The sequence below is a fragment of the Rhinoderma darwinii genome, chromosome 7 (assembly GCF_050947455.1).
Source record: "Rhinoderma darwinii isolate aRhiDar2 chromosome 7, aRhiDar2.hap1, whole genome shotgun sequence".
Classification (NCBI taxonomy): Eukaryota; Metazoa; Chordata; class Amphibia; order Anura; family Rhinodermatidae; genus Rhinoderma; species Rhinoderma darwinii.
The window spans coordinates 47,802,138-47,823,938 of record NC_134693.1 but is presented as its reverse complement, the minus strand read 5'-3'; the positions used below and the strand labels follow the sequence as shown (position 1 = coordinate 47,823,938).

The 21,801-nt window shown below is 41.8% G+C and overlaps 1 protein-coding gene across 2 annotated transcripts in view; it reads right to left on the bottom strand.

Annotated features, from left to right (window-relative positions):
* Positions 1-21,395, bottom strand: part of AGL (amylo-alpha-1,6-glucosidase and 4-alpha-glucanotransferase) — a 92,914-nt gene extending 71,519 nt beyond the window's left edge. For both annotated transcript variants that reach the window (XM_075833342.1, XM_075833340.1), the window contains exon 1: positions 21,320-21,395. The gene's annotated coding sequence lies outside the window, so the exon portion shown is untranslated. The remainder of the gene's footprint in view (positions 1-21,319) is intronic.
* Positions 21,396-21,801: the final 406 nt, after the last annotated feature.

Genomic DNA, 21,801 nt, shown 5'->3' with positions numbered 1-21,801 from the left:
AAAGTGGGTGGGGTTTGTCCACTTCACCATTGAAAATCTGCAACAAATATGCCACCATTGTGCAGCAGAAATTGACATGCTGCGGATTTGAAAATCTGCACTGCAGGTCAATTTTTGTAGCGTGTGGATGAGAATTGTTAAAATCTCATCCATTTTTCTGTTACTTTAATTCAGTACTAATACTGTACTACTGTCTTTTCCATGCGGAAATCCAGAAAATAAGCAGCAATTCTACTACCTGTGAACATAGCCTTAGGCCATCCGGAACAGGGAACGGAAAGGCTGCATAATTGCCGCCTGTAATTTCTTTGTGGATATTCTGCAGCATTTATGCAAGATAAATTGACATGCTACAGATTAAGAAAATGCACCGCGGGTCAATTTCCACATCTGTTTTCTGCTTTTTTCTCCACAGATTGTGCATGAGATTTGTTAAAATGTAATCCACTCTGCTGGTACTGTAATACGTTGCAGAGTTGCCGCACGGAAATTCTACAGGATTTCCATCCCATGTGCAGAAGGCCTTATTCTCCTTAAAGAGGCTCTGTCACCATTTTATCAAATCCCTATCTCCTATTGCATGTGATCGGCGCTGCAATGTAGATAACAGTAACATTTTTTTTGTGTTTTTTTTAAAACTATCATTTATGGCTAAGTTATGAGCAATTTTATATTTATGCAAATGAGCTTTTCTAATGGACAACTGGGCGTGTTTTCTCTGATTTCCAACTGGGCGTGTATTGTGTTGTTAGCAACTGGGCGTGTTTAATTATAAAAATAGAAGAAGAGGGGGGAGGAATCCTCCAGCTCACCTGACACTACGGATGTGTGTCTCAGCAGCGCCCGGAATCTCGTGTCGGCACACGTTGAGGTACAGAGGAAGAGAAAGGAGTTGTTCCAGCGCTGTATGAAGTGGTTAAAATGGAAGCAGGTTTCCAAGTTTAATTGTATTCAATTAAAATAGTCCAGAAGAATAGTCCAATGTGAGGGTAAGCGGGCGGTAATGTCCTCAAAAGCCTACGCGTTTCGGATGCTCCTGCATCCTTAGTCTTGGCTGTGGTGTCTGTTTTTGAATAGCGCGCGTTGTCTCGTATTTATCCCGGTTTGTATAGTACAGCTGATTGCTGAGTGCGTTCCATTGTTGTTATCCCTGTGGAACGCAAGCCGGAAGTAAGAATGGTTGCTGCCCGTTCTGTTGTTTGTGTTTTCACTTGCGTATTCTCAACTGGTGACAGCATTAATATCGTGATCTAGAATATAGGGTTATGTAAGTTCAACCTAGCCTGAGTGTGTTATATATTTCAGATAGCGTTTTATTGTGTGGAATGGAAACTACACCGACGGAAGACGCCGTCACTTTGCCTACTCGTTATTGTCCAGATAGCTATCTCACATACGATGGTGCACATAAGATTGGTAAGTATTTATTTATTTCTAGAATTTCAAACAGGTTACTTGGGCAAGTTGATGTGCATAGTCCTATAGGTGTCAAAGTATTATACTTTGAATTTATAAGATGATGTATTTTATACTGTCAATAATGTTACGCTGTTGTAGTTATATATTGTGATGATTGAATGTAGAATTTAGGCAGTGTTGTTTAATCGATGTTAAATTCTGGCTTAACGAAGGACAGAGACAGGCGCTTACTTTTGGTGATGAGGATGTAACCAGGGAGGGAGGTGAGGGTAGGACAACAACTGGAACAAAAAATGGTTAAAAACCTAATTGGTGAATGTGACTAACGAAAAGTGGTTTTAAAAAATATGAACAGTGATGTACATGGCAAAAAGCACATGTTATGCATGTACAGGCTGTAAATATGCGGGCAAGGAGTCCTGGAGTAATATGGTAATAGATGGTCTTCAATAATATATTATTTTGTTAAAATTTTTATTATTATTATAGTTATTATTGTTTGTCTTGGTCTTGATAACTACGAGGGGGGGGGGGCTAGGAGATCTATATGTTAATACTGGAACATTAGGTCTCTTCTAAGATTTAGGCCATCTGGATATCTAGTTTTTAATCTGTAAATCCAAAATGCCTCCCTCAGGTGGGTTTTATGTTTGAGGTCACCTCCCCTTTTTGGGGGGTAGATTTTTTCAATAGCGTAGCAACGTAAATTTTTTGTGTTACGGTTGTGTTGTACAATAAAATGTTTTGATACATTGGAGATGTTAGTGATATTGATATTTCTCACGTAACTAAGGTGTTCAAGAATTCTTGTTTTCAGTTTTCTGTTTGTACAACCCACGTATTTTAGTTGACATTCAGTACATTCTATGACATAGATTACGGATTCGCTGTTACAGTTGATATAATTCTGGATGCTGTATGTATCTGTTTGTGTAGAGTTACTGAAAGTTTTAGTTGGATGGGCAAAAGAGCAAGTCTTACATGGATGTTGCCCACATCTGTAGAAGCCTTTTGTTTCTAGCCATGTTGTTTTAACATTTTCGTTTGGTGTGAACAGTGACGGAGACAGCACGCTGCCCAAAGAGGGTGCCTTTCTTGCCACGATACGACAGCCTTTGGCCAAGATGGAACGCAGACCGTCATCCTCTTGTAGGATAGGTAAGTTATTTGTGACTAATTTTTTGATTTGCATAAACTGGTTACTCTGTTGTAGGATTAAAGTAGGTTGGGTGTCCTTCGATTGAATTTTAGGATTTGTTTTGGTATGTTTATTGTTGTATGCGAGTAAATCAGTTCTGGGTATTTTGGTCATAATTTCACTTGCTCTATTGAGTGACCATGTGGGATAGCCTCTTGCTCTGAGTCTGGTTTTGATTGCCTTTTGTTCAACTTCAAACTGACTTTGGGAGGTACAATTCCTTTTGGCACGATGTAGCTCTCCCACAGGTATGGCTTTTATGGTCTGCATTGAATGATTACTTGTTGCATGAAGGATATTATTTGAGGAGGTAGGTTTTCGGTGAGTCTGGGTAGAGATTGTTTGTCCCTCTTTTCCGTTTAATTCAAGATCTAGAAATACGATATCAGTGCTATCAAATTTGTAGGTGAATTTAAGGTTGCAGTGATTTTGATTGAGGGTTTCTACAAAGGCCGGGATGGTGTCAGTGTCTCCTTTCCAGATTAGTAAAATATCGTCAATATACCTCCCATACCATTCAATGCAGTGGCCGTATGTATTATCGGTAGAAAAAATGTAGGACTGTTCCCACCAGGACATGACTAAATTGGCTATCGATGGAGAGAACTTGGCTCCCATGGATACGCCCTTGAGTTGGAGGTAATATTTTGTGTCAAATAGAAAGTAATTATTGGTCATTAGAAACATTAATACTTCCAAAATGAACACTTGGAAATTTTTGTCATACAAACTATGTTTGGTTAAGTGGTAGTCAAGGGCGGCATAAGCAATGTGATGTGGAATAGAAGTGTATAAAGACACGACATCACACGTGAGCCAAGTGTAATTTTTCTCCCATTTTTTGTTGCATAGTGAATTAAGGACATTTTTGGTATCCTTTAAAAATCCCGGGGCTGTTTGTGCTAAAGGTTGCAGTAGTGTATCTAGCCATTCCGACAATCGTTCTAAAATTGAACCTATACCTGAGACAATGGGTCTCATTGGTGGTGGAAAAATCAGCTTGTGAGTTTTTGGAAGCGCATGAAAAATTGGCGTAATGGGTTGATCAACAAGAATAAATTCTGCTTGTTTTTTATTCATGAAACCTCCTCTTTGGCCATCATTTAAGAGTTTGTTCATGCGATTTTTTATGTTGTCTACTGGGTTGTTCTCCAGTATTTTATAGGTTGTTTTGTCACATAGCAGTTTAGTAATGGATTGTTTATAATCGATCTTATTCATTACAGTAACACTGCCTCCTTTGTCCGCCATTTTTATCACTATGTCTTTGTTGTCGTGTAACGACTTAACCGCTTGTTTGTGCTGGATCGTCATATTTGTTATTGGGTATTGAGATTTGAGACTGTCCGCCAAGTTTTGTAATTCTTTTTCCATTACCGTTTGGAAACGGTCCATCGAATCAGTTCTAGAGTTCGTTGGGTAGAACTTGGGGTTGGAAGTACGAAAGTTTGGGGCTGTGGTCACCGTTTGATTGTAGGTTTCCGTACGTAGGTGATCCAGAGCTGCTAAGGTGGTAAATTCTTGAAAGGAGAATTGTTCAAGACTAGGTGGCGGATGAGCTGGAGGTACGGACTCTTCAACAGATGTGGTAGGGGGAGATGAGGTTGGAACATCGTCCAGAGGGAGGGTCTCCTGCCCAAGGAAATGTTTCTTTACAGTCAAATTGCGAATAAATTTGTTAATGTCCAATAGCGTATTGAAAAGGTTGAAGTTATTTTTTGGAGCAAAATTAAGACCCAAGGATAAAACTTCAGTTTGTGCCATGGTTAGAGTAAAGGAGGATAAGTTGGTGACGTTCAATTCTAGTACTGTTGGAATTTCCGAGGGCGCAGGCAACGATTGAAATCTTGATTTATTCGATTTGTGCTTCCTGCCCCCCCTCCTACCTCGTTTTTTGACTGGTAACTTTGGTTTTGTGTTCTGTGGGTAGAGTGTGGGCGAGTTGTTAAATTATCATCTTCTGACAGGCCGTCAGCGGAGTCCGGTTCTGTAGAGCTAAAACTCACTCTATTTGGTAAATCCCTGTATTGGTTGCGATATTGGTTCCGTTTTTTGAGGATGGGTCTAGGTCTTGTGTTGTTTCTTGTTCTCTGGTTCCAATTATAAATTTCGTTATGTGTGTAATCTCTCGTATCTCGTTGAAACTTGCTTTTTTTCGTTTCAGCAATGGATTGATCTAATTTATCAATGGCAGTCGTTGTACGAATTTGAAGAAAAGAAAAGGAAGGTGAGTCAGAGTGCACATCAATTGATTTTCTAATATCGGTGATATTGATGTCTAATTCGGATAGTTTGATCTCCTCTTGTTTAGTAATTAGTTTCATCAAATTTATGGAACATGTGGAGAGGGTCTGGTTCCATTCCTTTAGAAATTCTTCTGTGTAGATAAATGTTGGAATTTTTCTGAGGCGTAGACCTCTAGGTATCATATCTTTTGCGATATAGTTCTTTAAGGTTGTAAGGTCCCACCAAATTTTGGCCTGTTGTGCGAGGTGTTTTTCTAAAGTGTGGAATAGATCTTCAAGTTCTAGATTATTTCCGATGTGAGTATCTTGATTGCCAAAGACTTTTTCAGCTAGTTCAGAGCGAGACATTTGAACCCCAGGGGGCATGTTGGCTGATTGATGCGTCATGTTAAGACCAAGAATGTTCTCCAGGACCCTGTTGCAGCAGTGTAGTGAATTTAAAAACAATGAAATTCACACTACAAAACCAAAAACCATAATCTTCGTTTCTGTGGTATATATGATTTTTGTATTAGTTGTCTAGACCCTTGTTATATTAATACATCTATACAAAGTCACGCTTACGATGTACACATCTATTGTGGACCCTCCGGTGTTCTGTATTAGAACATGAAAAATTAGGGAGCTCGTAGGAAAAAGCCGATGGTATCACAAAAATAGAAGAAGAGGGGGGAGGAATCCTCCAGCTCACCTGACACTACGGATGTGTGTCTCAGCAGCGCCCGGAATCTCGTGTCGGCACACGTTGAGGTACAGAGGAAGAGAAAGGAGTTGTTCCAGCGCTGTATGAAGTGGTTAAAATGGAAGCAGGTTTCCAAGTTTAATTGTATTCAATTAAAATAGTCCAGAAGAATAGTCCAATGTGAGGGTAAGCGGGCGGTAATGTCCTCAAAAGCCTACGCGTTTCGGATGCTCCTGCATCCTTAGTCTTGGCTGTGGTGTCTGTTTTTGAATAGCGCGCGTTGTCTCGTATTTATCCCGGTTTGTATAGTACAGCTGATTGCTGAGTGCGTTCCACTGTTGTTATCCCTGTGGAACGCAAGCCGGAAGTAAGAATGGTTGCTGCCCGTTCTGTTGTTTGTGTTTTCACTTGCGTATTCTCAACTGGTGACAGCATTAATATCGTGATCTAGAATATAGGGTTATGTAAGTTCAACCTAGCCTGAGTGTGTTATATATTTCAGATAGCGTTTTATTGTGTGGAATGGAAACTACACCGACGGAAGACGCCGTCACTTTGCCTACTCGTTATTGTCCAGATAGCTATCTCACATACGATGGTGCACATAAGATTGGTAAGTATTTATTTATTTCTAGAATTTCAAACAGGTTACTTGGGCAAGTTGATGTGCATAGTCCTATAGGTGTCAAAGTATTATACTTTGAATTTATAAGATGATGTATTTTATACTGTCAATAATGTTACGCTGTTGTAGTTATATATTGTGATGATTGAATGTAGAATTTAGGCAGTGTTGTTTAATCGATGTTAAATTCTGGCTTAACGAAGGACAGAGACAGGCGCACTCAGCAATCAGCTGTACTATACAAACCGGGATAAATACGAGACAACGCGCGCTATTCAAAAACAGACACCACAGCCAAGACTAAGGATGCAGGAGCATCCGAAACGCGTAGGCTTTTGAGGACATTACCGCCCGCTTACCCTCACATTGGACTATTCTTCTGGACTATTTTAATTGAATACAATTAAACTTGGAAACCTGCTTCCATTTTAACCACTTCATACAGCGCTGGAACAACTCCTTTCTCTTCCTCTGTGTTTAATTATAATCTGGTGACAGAGCCTCTTTAAAGAGGCTCTGTCACCAGATTTTGCAACCCCTATCTGCTATTGCAGCAGATAGGCGCTGCAATGTAGATTACAGTAACGTTTTTATTTTAAAAAAACGAGCATTTTTGGCCAAGTTATGACCATTTTTGTAATTATGCAAATGAGGCTTGCAAAAGTCCAAGTGGGTGTGTTTAAAAGTAAAAGTCCAAGTGGGCGTGTATTATGTGCGTACATCGTATTATGTGCGTTTAATACTTTCACTAGCTGGGCGCTGGGCGCTCTGATGAGAAGTAACATCCTCTTCTCTTCAGAACGCCCAGCTTGTGACAGTGCAGATCTGTGACGTCACTCACAGGTCCTGCATCGTGACGGCCACATCGGCAGCAGAGGCTACAGTTGATTCTGCAGCAGCATCAGCGTTTGCAGGTAAGATCGACTACCATCCCCAAAAATCTGTTGGTTCAGTCCCAGTTCTGGGTGTATGTGCAGCGTAGGTTCCCACCTCATAGAGGTGCCTTTTCGTGGCAGGTGTGCTCTCCCAATTTAGTGTTCGCAGTGTGCTGTATAAATTTGCAGTCACAGGCGTTCTTGCACCTGCGTACACGTTTTCTTTCATTTTGTTGGAATGTGCTGTTCAAACTTTTGTGTTGTTTATGTGATTCATATATGTGCGGTATTGTTTCCGGTAATCCCTGTCAGAACTGCGACGGAGGCCACTAATGGAGTCTAAAACGCTAACGTGAATAGCGCCTTACTGTAGCTCTGCTCCTATTCACTATTCAGTACCCCCACCTATCAAATACTGGTGACCTATCCTGTGGATAGGTCAGCAGTATAAAAAAAACGCTCCGTAATCATATGAACTAGGCTGTTGTATGCAGAGGTTTGTTTTTACTTATAGTGCTGGGATTTGTGTTTTCTAGCTCTTACCCTATCCTAGTACTGGATTTCTCCTGCTCATCAAGGGAACAATTCTGGTAATAGATAAATATTGAATGGAGAAATGCTGCAGTAGTAGTAGTTCCCTAATACATACATTAATAATGATGTACTCAGGTTTTATAGCAATGATCAGCGACATACAGTATGTAGAATCGAACAACCGGAGTCTTGTATAAGGGTTTCCAAAAACAGTGCCACTGCCAATCTTGTCCATCGGCTTTGTCTGGCATTACAGCTCAGCCCTGTTCAAGTATATACCAGACAAAGCCCATGCACAAGAACGGCTCTTTTTTCTAATCTGCCCCTTAAAGGGGTGACAGCAGCATGTCCTTGGCTTTGGGTGAATGCACTACACTTGCAATGCCCCTGGGAATGTCTCAATATAGCACTTCTCACTAATGTACACCATGGGAAATATCAGAAAGCCGTTTATGAAGTGAAGCAGAAATACTTGAATACTACCAGTAATACTAAGAATATGCAACCATTAGGCACAGTCCCAAGAAGAGAATCAATCCAATTGATTCTGAATTTTGCTATTGGTAGTTTTTAAATTGGTCTGATATTCTCCTATTCTTCAACTGATCCAACTATGTAAAATGAGTCAGTGCATTATTATTAATGATACAATAATAATAGTTTAGAATCACTACTGTTATAGTTAACCCTTTATTAGCTCATTGTTAGGTGAAGGTGATGTTGAATAAGGGGTTAATCATAGTGAACTATTTCTTTCAGATAAATATACCTATGAAATATAACGTTTTGTTTTTTTTGTCTCTATTCATGTCTAAAGCTAAAGATTCTGTTTGTTTTCTGTTCCCAAGGTGAAAAGCATTATGGAAGCACCCATACACATTAGATGTCAGGGATTTCAGTGGAACTGGAGATCTGTTGTGTATGAGTGTGTCCCGACTCTCCCCTGATGGCAGTTGTTGGGGGAGAGAAGGAAGGATCAGGCATGTTGGATTTCAACATGCCCAATCCTTTGTTCCCACCGGAGATAAGCTGCTGTCAGACTATTCTAGCAGCGGCTTATTACCCACTGTAGATAGTGTCAAACAGCCCCCCTCCCTGGGAGTGCCACACAGCCTCCCACCGGGGAGTGCCACACAGCCCATCCTCCCAGGGCGTGCCGCACAGCCGCTCTTCCCAGGTAGTGCCACCCAGCCCCCCTCCCAGAAAGTGCCACACAGCCCCCCTCCCAGGAAGTGCCACAAAGCCCCCCACCCTGGTAGTGCCACATAGCACCCCTCCCTGGTAGTGTCACACAGCACCCCTCCCTGGTAGTGTCACACAGCACCCCTCCCTGGTAGTGCCACACAGCACCCCTCCCTGGTAGTGCCACACTGCCCTCCTCCCTGGTTTGCCACACAGCCCCCCCCTCACTGGTAGTGCCACACAGCCCACCTCCCTGGTAGTGCCACTCAGCCCCCCCCTCCCTGGTAGTGCCACACAGCCCCCCCTCCCTGGTAGTGCCACAAAGGCTGCCTCCGTGGTAGAGCCACACAGGCTGCCTCCCTGGTAGTGCCACACAGCCCCCTCCCTGTAGGTAGATTTTTGGGCTCCCTCTAAGAGTTGAATCCCCAAACAGAGCATTGCCGACTCTCTGGCCGGGGATTCCATTTCAGGAGGAGCCCCTGATGTCACTGTCCATATATGGACAGTGATGTCAGGGGCTCGCCTAGAGGCAGAGTCCCGGTGCAGAGCCACTCTGTCTGTAGCCTGGTTTAATCATACCTCCCAACTTTCAAGTATCGCAAAAGAGGCAACAATTTTTTTCCTTTTAAGCCACGACTCTAACCCCACAACCACATTATCATGCTAAATATTTGCACCCGCACAGTATAATGCCCCCATACAGTATAATGCCCCATAGATGCACCCATACAGTAGAAAGCCAATACAGATGCCCCATACACTATAATGCCCACACAGATGCCCTATAAAGTATAATGTCCCATAGCTGTCCCCATAAATCACAATGCCCCCATAGCTGCCCCCATGCAGTATAATGTCCCCATAGCTACCTCCATACAGTATAATGCCCACACAGATGACTGCATACAGTATAATGCCCCATAGTGCCACAATGCCCCTGTAGTGCCACAGTACCCACTGTAAATAGTGCCCACATAGATGGTCCAAGTGCCCACATACCACCACAGTGCCCACACAGTGCCACAGTGCTCAATGTAGATAGTGCCAGTGCCCACATTTAAAGTGCCACTGCCCACATATTAAGTGCCAGTGCCCACACAGTGCCACAGTGCCCATGTAGATGGTGCCCATATAGTGCCACAGTGCCCATGTAGATAGTGCCACACCCCCTTGAATATAGTGCCACCCTGCCTGTAGATAGCGCTAACCCGTCCCTGTATATAGCTCCATTGGGGCTCCCTCTAGGAGTGGAATCCCCAGCCAGAGCATAGGCAACGCTCTGGCCGGGGATTCCGCTCCTGGAGGAGCCACTGACATCACTGTCCATATATGGAAAGTGACATCAAGGGCTTTTCCAAGACAGGAGTCCCCGGCCAGAGAGCTTGCACCGCCGCTCAGGACAGTGGGACACCGCCTAGAATCGGTGACTGTCCCACTGAATCCAGCACGGTTGGGAGGTATGGTTTAATGGAAAAGCAGCAAACAAAAAGACAGTGTCCAGTATTTAGGACATGCGCACACTGAAGTGCCTTTGTCTGAAGTTGCTTTTAGGATAATAGATGATAATTCCAACACTAACCAAAAGTGAAACTAAAGAACTAGTGAAGAACATTGCTTACATCCATATAAACCATAAAGTCTACCTACATATTGTCCCCACCCATGGATCCTGACCCAGTTCATATGGTCCATTAGGTAAAGTCTAATATTGTCACTTAATACAATCTCTATGAGACCAGGGACTGCGTCAGACTTATAACAGGGAATGCAGTTGGGGAGATTGCTACAGAGCAACGCAAATTTATTAAACGGATGTGAATGCACAAAGAAGAGATTAGAAAAAATACGTGGCCACTCTTCATCTTGAATAGTTTACAAAGAGAATACAATAATATGGCTCCTGGTTAGTGAGGTATGTAAAAGTAAAGCATCAAAACAGAAAAGTATATAAAAAAAAACTAGAGCATAAACTAGAGCATAAACTGATATGTATCAATCACTGCATACTGGGAACACCAAACAAAATCTGCCGTTTTGGAGATGCTCTGATCCAGTCATCTAGCCATCACAATTTTGCCATTTTAAATAGTTGCTCAGATCTTTACCCTTGCCCCTTTTTACTGCTTCCAACATGTCAACTTTAAGAAATTACTGCTCATTGATGCCTAAAATATCCGACCCCTTACAGGCGCCATTGTCACGAGATAATCAATGTTATTAAATTCATCTGTCAGTGGTTTTAACCCCTTATATACATGGCATGTACATGTAAGTGACAGCCGCCAAAGGGGAAGTATGGAGCAGGGTCAATAGCAACCGCGGCATCTAAACCGTTAGAAAGGGGAGGGCCGCCCCCTCCGATAGCCCATCAGCCAATGGCTGTCATGGCAGCGTGGGGGGGCTAATAAAGGCCCCCAGGACAAGCCCTCATACGACTGAAATTAAAAACCAAAAACTGGCTGCGGCTCCAGGGGGATAATCTTAATGTTGATTGTGGTGTGAATATATATATATATATATATATATATATATATATATATATATATATATTTATCACATGGCTTTAATATTCATTAAGTGTGGCGGATGTTATAACATATATACTATGGTGGACACCTTAATATATATGGTAGACATTATATATGCATTGTGACTGATGTTATTGTATATGCACTGTAGCTGACGTTGGCTAACAGAGGAATATATGCGCTACAGATGATATTGTAGGTGCAGCCTATTGATCCAAAGCTGCGGCTATGGTGAGTAAAATATTAGTCAGTGACTATACATTTTGTCTTTTATGTTGTTTTGCACTTGTGTGCAAAATAGTTTATTGGTACTGACAGGAAATCTTTGCAATTGGTGTCAGTCATTTTAATGGTGTTACACTATTTCTAGATTAATATTGGGAGCAGGGGACGGTGCTCATGGCGTTTATATCACATTACATTGAATGTCCACATTCTCCATCTTTTTCATTATGTGGAGTAATTCTTAATTCCTGGATTAAAAATAAATAAATTGACGTACTTCTTTTGTGATCTTTGTTGCTGCAGGACTAATTTATGTAAGGACCACGGTCACCCAGTAAGGGTGTTATTTTATACTTTTAGTAACTGTTTATATTAGATTTGATCATTTTTGATGGGAGAAGGTTAATTTTACTAGTCAGCATGACTTGCCACATGACGATTGTTTCCTTTCGGTAACGTATTATGAATAACACAACAAATGAAAGTGAAAATAATGTAAGAGAACTTCCTTTTAATCTTTAAAGAATAATTCAGTCGATAAGGCTTTAAAGGTCTAAACTTGACACAGTCTGCGTAATGTCTACCGTCATGGCAGCCTGCTTTTTCTTTATGATCTACTTTGCTGCAGGATCAGGAGGTAAGTCAACCAGTCCATGTATTAACCAACCTCATCTGAGCATCTAAAGGGGGGACCAAGTCACAATATTTACCCTCATATTTTTTCACCTGAAAATAAATTTTGTTTTTAACATCCAGACATCTCAGTCTGCGCTTCAAAGCATCAAGTTACCGCTAGTGAAGGGGACACTGCGGTCCTGCCTTGCCAATTCTTGCATGGAAAGTCTACTGCTAATCTGACAGCGGTTTGGAAGAAGGCAACAGATGAAGCTGAGGATGTTGTAGCACATAACCAGAACAAACATGAAACATTTAACAATCAAAGTGCAGCGTATTTAAATAGGACTGCAATGTACAACGACTGGGTCCAGCGCAAAGATGCTTCTCTGAAGGTGAATAGGATCAGAACAATGGATGCTGGGGAGTACAGTTGTTGGATTGAACAGTCTTCAGTAAGCCCAAGAACTGCCTACAAGTGCTGCACGATAAGACTGCTGGTGGCTCAGGAGTGGAAAGGTGAGGACCCTGGCCAGGCAAAGGCTACTGTAAGCAAACTGTATTGTATAATGATATGTTAGCTTCATATCACCACTACAGGCCACTCCCACATGGCATATTTTGGTCAGTATTTTGCATCAGTATTTGTAACAAAGAGCATGTATCTATCATATCTTGTTAGATCTTAATAGGAGTAGAATAGACTTGGAATAGCTCTGCCAAGTGAATAGCTAAGGGGGGCTGGGTGGCAATAGCTAAGGGGTGCTCGGTGTTGTAGGTGGCGGAAATGAGAAGTCAGCAGTCCTGGGAGAATGACAGTTCTGCAGAAGCAGGCAGAACTGAATATTTTGCCCTGTGTAGGAATACATAGTTACGCTTCTGAGAGCTGTACATGCCCAGTCTATGATTATTCATTTTTTAGCGCCCTTAAGGCACTGTACACATAAGAAGGTTTAAATCTATAACAAACTAACACATGATAATAACAAGGAAGTACAATAAATACTACTGAGTCACAGACTGGTACAGACAGAGGACCCTGTATGCGAGGGCTTACAGTGTGCAAGGGAAAGAGACGGATGGTGAGGGTAAAAGTATTGGAGACAGGGTTATTGCAGGGTGTAAGATTTTCTGAATAGGGGTGTTCTCGAAAAATTTGTTGTTTTTGAGAAATTAAATGGTTGGCGTTTGATGTTTTGGGTAACAAATTTTAGACTATAGTGTATGAGTGAGAGATAGCTTGGGGACGATGGGACTGGCTGAGAGGAGTGGTTTCAGAGTAACAAGGAGAGAAGAAACGGGCAGCGGAGATGAGGGTGGATTAGAGTGGTGCAACAGTGTTAAAGGAAAGGCCAAATAGGAAGATATTGCAGTAATCTAGGTGGGATATGATGAGGGCATGTAAAAGCATTTTGGATTACTCAAGATTGAGCAAAGAGCGGATACTGGAAATGTTTGTGAGCTGGAAGTGGCAGGCCATGGTGAGGGCTTGGGAAACTAGGAAAAGTGTGGAGCTGTTGGATCTTATTGATCTATTATTCTGGTAGGGAGATTGAACGGGATGGAGGAAACATGATAAATTCGGTTTTGACCATGTTTCATTTCAGTAAGTGGGAAGAGAAGAAGCAGAAGAGTGTTAATTTGAGTATCAGCAGTGTAAAGTTGTATCGAGTCATGAGATTTTAAAGAGACTCTGTCACCAGATTATAAGTGCCCTGTCTCCTACATAATCTGATCGGCGCTGTAATGTAGATAACAGCAGTGGTTTTTATTTTGAAAAACAATCATTTTTGAGCAAGTTATGAGCAATTTTAGATTTATGCTAATGAGTTTCTCAATAGACAACTGGGCGTGTTTTTACTTTTTACCAACTGAATGTTGTACAGAGGAGTGTATGACGCTGACCAATCAGTGACCAATCAGTGACTAATCAGCCTCATACACTTCTCATTGTTCCAGCCCAGCTTCTTTCACTGCACAATCACACTGTAACAAAGGGCTGGAACAATGAGAAGTGTATGACGCTGATTGGTCACTGATTGGTCAGCCTCACACACTCCTCTGTACAACACCCAGTTGGTAAAAAGTAAAAACACGCCCAATTGTCTATTGAGAAACTCATTAGCATAAATCTAAACTAGCTCATAACTTGCTCAAAAATGATTGTGTTTCAAAATAAAAACCACTTCTGTTATCTACATTCCAGCGCCAATCAGATTATGTAGGAGATAGGGCACTTATAATCTGGGGACAGAGCCTCTTTAAAAGCTGTTCTAGGGCAGAGGTATAAATAAAGAAATAGAGGGGTTCTGGGAAAAAAACATGAAACGCCATGAAAGAGAGGACAAGAGGAAGAGGTGGCATGCGAGCCGGAGACAATGAATGTGCTACATGAAGACCTGTTGTCTTGATAGCAGATATGCTATGATTTGTTTTGCAATCTGACTCATTTCAGTAATCACTAATGACCTGAAGCAACTACTTCCTATTGAAGATAACCATTGTAATTGAATTAACTCACCGTGTAAAGGTACCTTTAGGACTTGTCCACACATAACGAATTGATGCAGAAAATTTCTAAAACTAGCAGACATTCCGCTGCGGAAAAACGGCACCATTTCCTGAGTTTTTTTTTACTGCAGAAGATGCTGATTTTGCCGCATTTTTTTCCAAGTCTGTGAGACGGTGATATCTCCTCTGAAAAAGGCAGCAATTCAGTCCACTTTCCGCAGCAGGAATTGACATGCCGAAGAACTAAAACTACGCACCGCAGGTGAATTTCGGAAATTTTACGCCACGTGTGTATGAGATTTGTTAGATCTCACCCACTTTGCTGCTACTGTATTCTGCTGCGTATTTTCCGTCTGCAATTCTGGACGGAAAATACGCTGCAATTCTGTTACTTGTGGACAAGCCCTTCCGAATTCCGACTTTTCAGACCACCGACAAACTATCCTCCCAGCAACACGAGGAGCATCACTATTACCTAGTGCCACGGCTTACAAGACTGAGCCCTATGGAGCAATTCCTATTGTAAATATTGCTGTGAGTGGCACTTCCATTTACAGATCTGTGAATGGAAATGACACTCATATCAAGAATTTTATTATTTCTTCTTGATCTTTTCACGCTATGAAGTTATTATTAAATAAGTGACACATGCCAATAATTTGCTGCTGTAAACGGGCCTAGAAAAAATGGCTTCTAAAACAGGCAGTAAAATTGCACATAAGTCACTTGATGTCCATTACAACTGCAATCAATCTGGATGCTGAGCGCAGAAACACTTCACCATCAATTGTATATTCTCTAGGAGGGTGAAGATGTACCTGTACATTGTAGATTTAGGGGGGGGGGGGTTGAGCCAGGAACTCTGAGCGGTCTACTGTGAAAAGCAATGTGAAAAAATGATTAATGTTCAACTTGCTTTTCTATAGGTATTAAACGAATGCCACAGCAGCATCATGATCCTTATATTATTGAGATCAAAGGGTGAATTCCAAGGTCAAATCCGAACGAGTCTGGGGGGAGGGACTTTCAAAGGTTTACGATAGGGCCTAGTATTTTCTAGAGACGACCTTGACTGAGAAAACAGTTACGAATTTAAAACTGATGTCAATTTTTTTTTTTTTTACAGGTGACAAGAATCAACTTGCTGTGGCTTGGAGCATTTACATCTTTTGCCTGTCTCTTTGTCTTTTTCTATTATACAGCTGCAGACCACAGAATCACCCCCTGATAAACCCGGTGTAATCTAAAGAAACAATTACTATTTGCAAATATATTTTTAGCAGCTTTTTGTATGGCATGAAGAGATGCATGTAGATTAAGCTATATAAATAATAAGAAGCAGACGTAATATATGTGATAGTTCACAACATGCAATATATGGATATATCAAAGGTTAATGTGAAAACAAGGCTTGGTTTTCTAACCAAAACAGTATATTATTTAAGTGTTTGAACAAATAACCATTGGCTTCCTTGTATCTTCTAACCAGATCTTGCCATTTATAATACTGCTCTCCTCTTATTATGCAGAGAGGTCCACAGGGCCCAGATATAAATGCCACCTCGGTTTACCCTTGAGTGACTGGAGTTATTTGCACATGAATGTTAGTATTATAGCAAAATAAAGTCACACAATAAATCATAAAGTGTTTCTTTTCTAATCACCTGTTAGCAAAGGCGTAGCCGCTTTTGGGCTCTTCTTCAAATTTTCAGCTAGTGGTCTAGGCCGGGGTATGAACGAGGTCACTGCCAACATCCTCAGTAATCTAGGGCAGTGAATTGGCTAGGGCAGTGAAAGGGTTAGTGTCAGCATCTCAGCTGTTGTAGGGCAGCGGGAGGGTAAGGTTGTATACTTGATGTCTAGTGGGTTCCTCATCTCTACAAGCTTCAGCGCTGTCCCTAGACAGGAAACTGAACGATGAACACATTCAGATTCTCAGGCCTGATTTACACAAGCGTGTGCGTTTTGCGCATGCAAAAAATGCGGCGTTTTGCGTGCGCAAAAGGCACTTAACAGCTGTGTGTGTCATCAGTGTATGATGCGCGGCTGCGTGATTTTCGCGCAGCCGCCATCATTATGACACTCCGATTGGATGTTTGTAAACAGAAAAGCACATGGTGCTTTTCTGTTTACATTCAGAGTTTGACAGCTATTGCGCGAACCACGCAGTTCGCACGGAAGTGCTTCCGTGCGGCATGCGTGGTTTTCACGCACCCATTGACTTCAATGGGTGCGTGATGCGCGAATAGCGCACAAAGAAAGGACATGTCGTGAGTTTTACGCAACGCACTCGCGCTGCGCAAAATTCACGCACTGTCTGCACTGCCCCATAGACTAATATAGGTGCGTACGACATGCGTGAAAAGCACGTGTGTATATTACGCTCGTGTAAACGATGCCTCATTCTTTCCTGCACTATTCAGTTATCAGTGTGGGGCAGAGGGGAAGGAGCGGCTGTAAATGAACAGCTGCACAAATATCTATATGACTGGGCAGAGCACTTTGTATGTTTTTAAGCTGAATGACTGCACTGCCCATTCTCCCGCCCGTTTTAAAATCAGCGAACTCACGTGGCAATTTTTTTTTATCCACACCCCCTTGGAGATAGTGCCACACCCCCTATAGATAGTGCCATACACACCCTATAGATAGTGACACACACACACACACACACACACACCCCTGTAGATAGCTCCATTGGGGCCCCCTCTTGGAGTGGAATCCCCGGCCAGAGTGTCGGCAAAACTCTGGCCGGGGATTCCTCTCCTGGAGGAGCCCCTGTCGTCACTGTCCATATATGGCCCTCCTCCTCAGGGCAGAGCATCAGCGATGCACTAGCTGGGGATTCCACTACTAGAGGGAGCCCCAATGGAGCTATCTACAAGGAGATGGGGTGCAGCGCTGTCGATAGGGTGGTGTGTGTAGAGCGCTATCTTCAGGGGGTGGCACTGGGGGCTTGTGGGGCACTATCTACAGGAGGGGTGGCACTATCTACAGGGGTGTGCGCTGCACTTTCTACAGGAGGGTGTGTGTGGCACTCTCTGTAAATTCGGGATAGTCCCGACAAATTCGGGACTATTGGCAAATATGGGCCTCCTAACTACATCCCCCAACGTGAGGAGAAGCTTGAATGGACCGGTGGTCGACCATTCAATGTTTATGAGAATGACAGAAACAGCCGAGCGCTGTACTCTGTTGTTTCTGTCATTTCCATAGACTGCTCGAGAACTACTCCATATAATGTCCTCCTCACTGCGGTTGAGCAGTGAGAAGGAACGTGGAGGTTTGGGACCGCCATTCTCACGATTGGTGGGGGTCCCAGCAGTGAGGAGTCCTGTGGATAGATGATAATTTAGGATTCTGGAAAAAAAACCTTTATGCCAGTATTAATTAATATGCCCTTGTATCTCTCCACTTTACCTGGGCTGCCCTGTTATAATGACAATTATCACTGTAGGGTAAATTTACACGTGGCAGATTTTTTGCAAAAATGTCTGCGACTGAAAAATCTAATGGGTTGTTCTAGGAGCCGGGGAGCCTGCAAAGGCCCCTGCCTCTGCCATGTGCATGTGCCTAATGGGTTGCTTGGCAGTAAAGCACTGACAGGCAACAATACACAGCAATACAGAGGTAACACGTCCAACACATGTTTTTCTAAAAAAATGTTGTCTATAAAAAATGCTTATTGTGTAAAAGTTATAAAATATTTTTTTTAAAAATAATGTATATATGTGTTATGATAAAAAAAAAAAAGATATTTATGCTGTACAATGAATGGTGTGACAAAAATAAATAAATTTAAATGGTGGAATTGCTGTTACATAGTTACATAGTTAGTACGGCTGAAAAAAGACACATGTCCATCAAGTTCAACCAAGGGACGGGAAAAGGGAAGGAAAAATTTCTACACATAGGAGCTAATATTTTTTTGTTCTAGGAAATTATCTAAGCCTTTTTTAAAGCCATCTACTGTCCCTGCTGTGACCAGCTCCTGCGGTAGGCTATTCCATAGATTCACAATTCTCACAGTAAAGAAGGCTTGTCGCCTCTGCAGGTTGAACCTTTTTTTCTCCAGACGGAGGGAGTGCCCCCTTGTTTTTTTAGGGGGTTTTACATCGAACAGGATTTCACCATATTTTTTGTATGTTCCATTAATATATTTATATAAGTTAATCATGTCCCCCCTTAGTCGTCTTTTTTCAATGCTAAATAGGTTTAATTCTTTTAATCTTTCCTCCTAACTTAGATTCTCCATGCCCCTTATTAGCTTCGTTGCTCTTCTTTGTATTTTTTACAACTCCAGGGCATCCTTTCTATGAACTGGAGCCCAGAACTGAACTGCATATTCTAGATGAGGCCTCACTAATGCTTTGTAAAGTGGTAATATTACATCCCTGTCCCGTGAGTCCATGCCTCTTTTAATACACGACAATATCCTGCTGGCCTTTGAAGCAGCTGATTGACACTGCATGCTGTTATTAAGTTTATGATTTACAAGTACACCCAGATCCTTCTCGACAGTGTAGCTCCCCCTAGGACATATGATGCCTGCAGGTTGTTGGTACTCAGGTGCATATTTATCTACATTAAACTTCATTTGCCAAGTGGATGCCCAAACACTTAGTTTGTTTAAATCTGCCTGCAATTCATGAACATCTTCCATAGACTGAACATTACTACATAGCTTGGTGTCATCTGGAAAAATAGAAATCGTGCTATTAATCCCATCCTCCATATCATTAATAAATAAGTTGAATAATAGTGGTCCCAGCACTGAACCCTGGGGTACACCACTTATTACCGGGGACCATTCAGAGTGGGAATCATTGACCACAACCCTCTGGATACGGTCCTGAGCCAATTCTCAATCCAATTACATACTATCTAAACCTATAGTCCTTAATTTACCCATTAGACGTCTATGAGGGACAGTGTCAAATGCCTTTGCAAAGTCCAAAAACACTAAATCCACAGCGGCCCCTCTGTCTAGACTTCTGCTTAACTCTTCATAAAAACATATCAGGTTGGTTTGACAACTTCTGTCCTTAGTAAAACTGTGCTGGCTGTCACTTGTAATACTATTTTTTGTCACATAATCCTGTATATAGTCCCTCAATAGCCCCTCAAACATTGCCTCCCCCAATTTCATTCTAGAAAAGTTAACGTCTTACACGCCCCATTGAAAGTTCAGGGCGCTATTTAAATATCGGGCGCCAAATATAACGGCACCGTAAAGGGCCCCAGGGTTTATGCAACCCTGCCTATTAAATGCTGCACTCAGCTGCACATGTATGAGCAGGTGAAAGGTTATCTTGAAAGCAGTTTTCCCATGAGAGACATTTATGACATATCCACAGGCCCGCACCTATTTCTAGAACGGGCCCCCCCTAAACCCCGTTCTGCCACTGTGTTGCGGCTGAATTCCAAACATGAAAAAGGTTACATGGGCGGGAGTTCCGAAAACACAGATCATAACTTAGTTGTGATCGATTACAGGTGGATCCTGCATGTCTCCGACACTGAACCCTTCAGTCCCGTGGACCTGACGGATTCAGGTCTTAGCACACGATACAGTTGCTCTGTATACAGGATACAAACCAGATGTATCTCAAAATGTCAAAATATTTTTTAATAAAGTTGCACAAAACTGATTACTTCAAAAGAAAAATCCCTTTCAAAAGGTGTACATAGCCTGTAAGGGGGTTCCCTGGTGTCTATGGAACAGTTGAGTACAAGATGTGGTCAAGAATAATAATATAGAATGTGGCAGTACAATGAAAAATATGGTGTTCCTGCTAAAACCCTGAAGCCCCTCCCACATATTCGTATGTGTCTGAAAAATGAATCACGACTCATTTATTACGATTTTCCACCACTTTTCTACTAAAGCCCTGTTCACACGCCCGAAGATAGGGCATTGTCGCTTCTTTTTCCCGCTCGAGGGAAAAAAACACCTCCGCCTGCCATTGAAATCAATGTGAGAATTTTCGGGCATTTTTTGGTACAGTTTCCGCATAAAAAAAAACTCAGTGTGAACAGGGCCTAAGAAAGGAGTCGGGAAAAACCACCAGTATTGATAAATCTCCCGCGATTTGTATCAGGGAGCACAGCTATACACTGTATCTGACCAGAGGAAGCAGACATAATGTTATACAAAATATCACAACAATAAGTAATACAAAACTGACCATTTTATTTGAAGATTTCTTTAACACACACTACATTATCACAGAACCCACACACACACACACTACATTATGGCAGAACCCACACACACACACACACACACACACACTACATTATGGCAGAACACACACACACATTACATTATGACAGCATAACACACACTACATTATGACAGCACAACACACACACTACATTATGACAGCACAACACAACACACACACACTACATTATGACAGCACAACACACACTACATTATGACAGAACACACACACATTACATTATGACAGCATAACACACACTACATTATGACAGAACAACACACACAGAATACATTATGACAGAACACACACACACCATTATGACAGCACTGCAGTTACATAAGCCACATTGAGTGTAATATGATGCAGTTTATAAAAGAAGCACTAGCAATGCATGGGTTAAACCTGCCACCGCTGGCACTGCAATCACATAACCATATATCAACATCGCTCACCTTCCTGTCACCTCAGCTGTTCCCACACAGCTTTGCGTGTATCTTTTTGCTGACAATAAAGTTGATTGAAACTTTTTTTTCAGCCAGCTTTATTAAAACAAAGACAATGCACACTGTTTAGTTCAGTTATCCCTTTGTACAGGTATTCTGCTTAGTTCCCAGCCTAATAAGTTCTGACTCTGGAGAACAGGAAAAATGCATAAAGATGTAAATGAGTTTCTTCAATGTATTTTTTTTTACAAATCCCTGGTTTATATGGCAGTAAGAGATAGGGAAATGTGGTTTTCTTGCTTTTCATGCTATTTCTTGATCGTTATTATGTGAGAATATAAATTTTTATAAAAATGAATGGTTAGCTGTATACTCATATCTATTTGTATAATATCAAACTTATTATTAACTTTAGAGGCTATGTAAGGTTTCCGTTTTTCCGACGGAATCAATAGCGCAGTCGACTCCGCTATTGATTCCGTCGTTAAAAC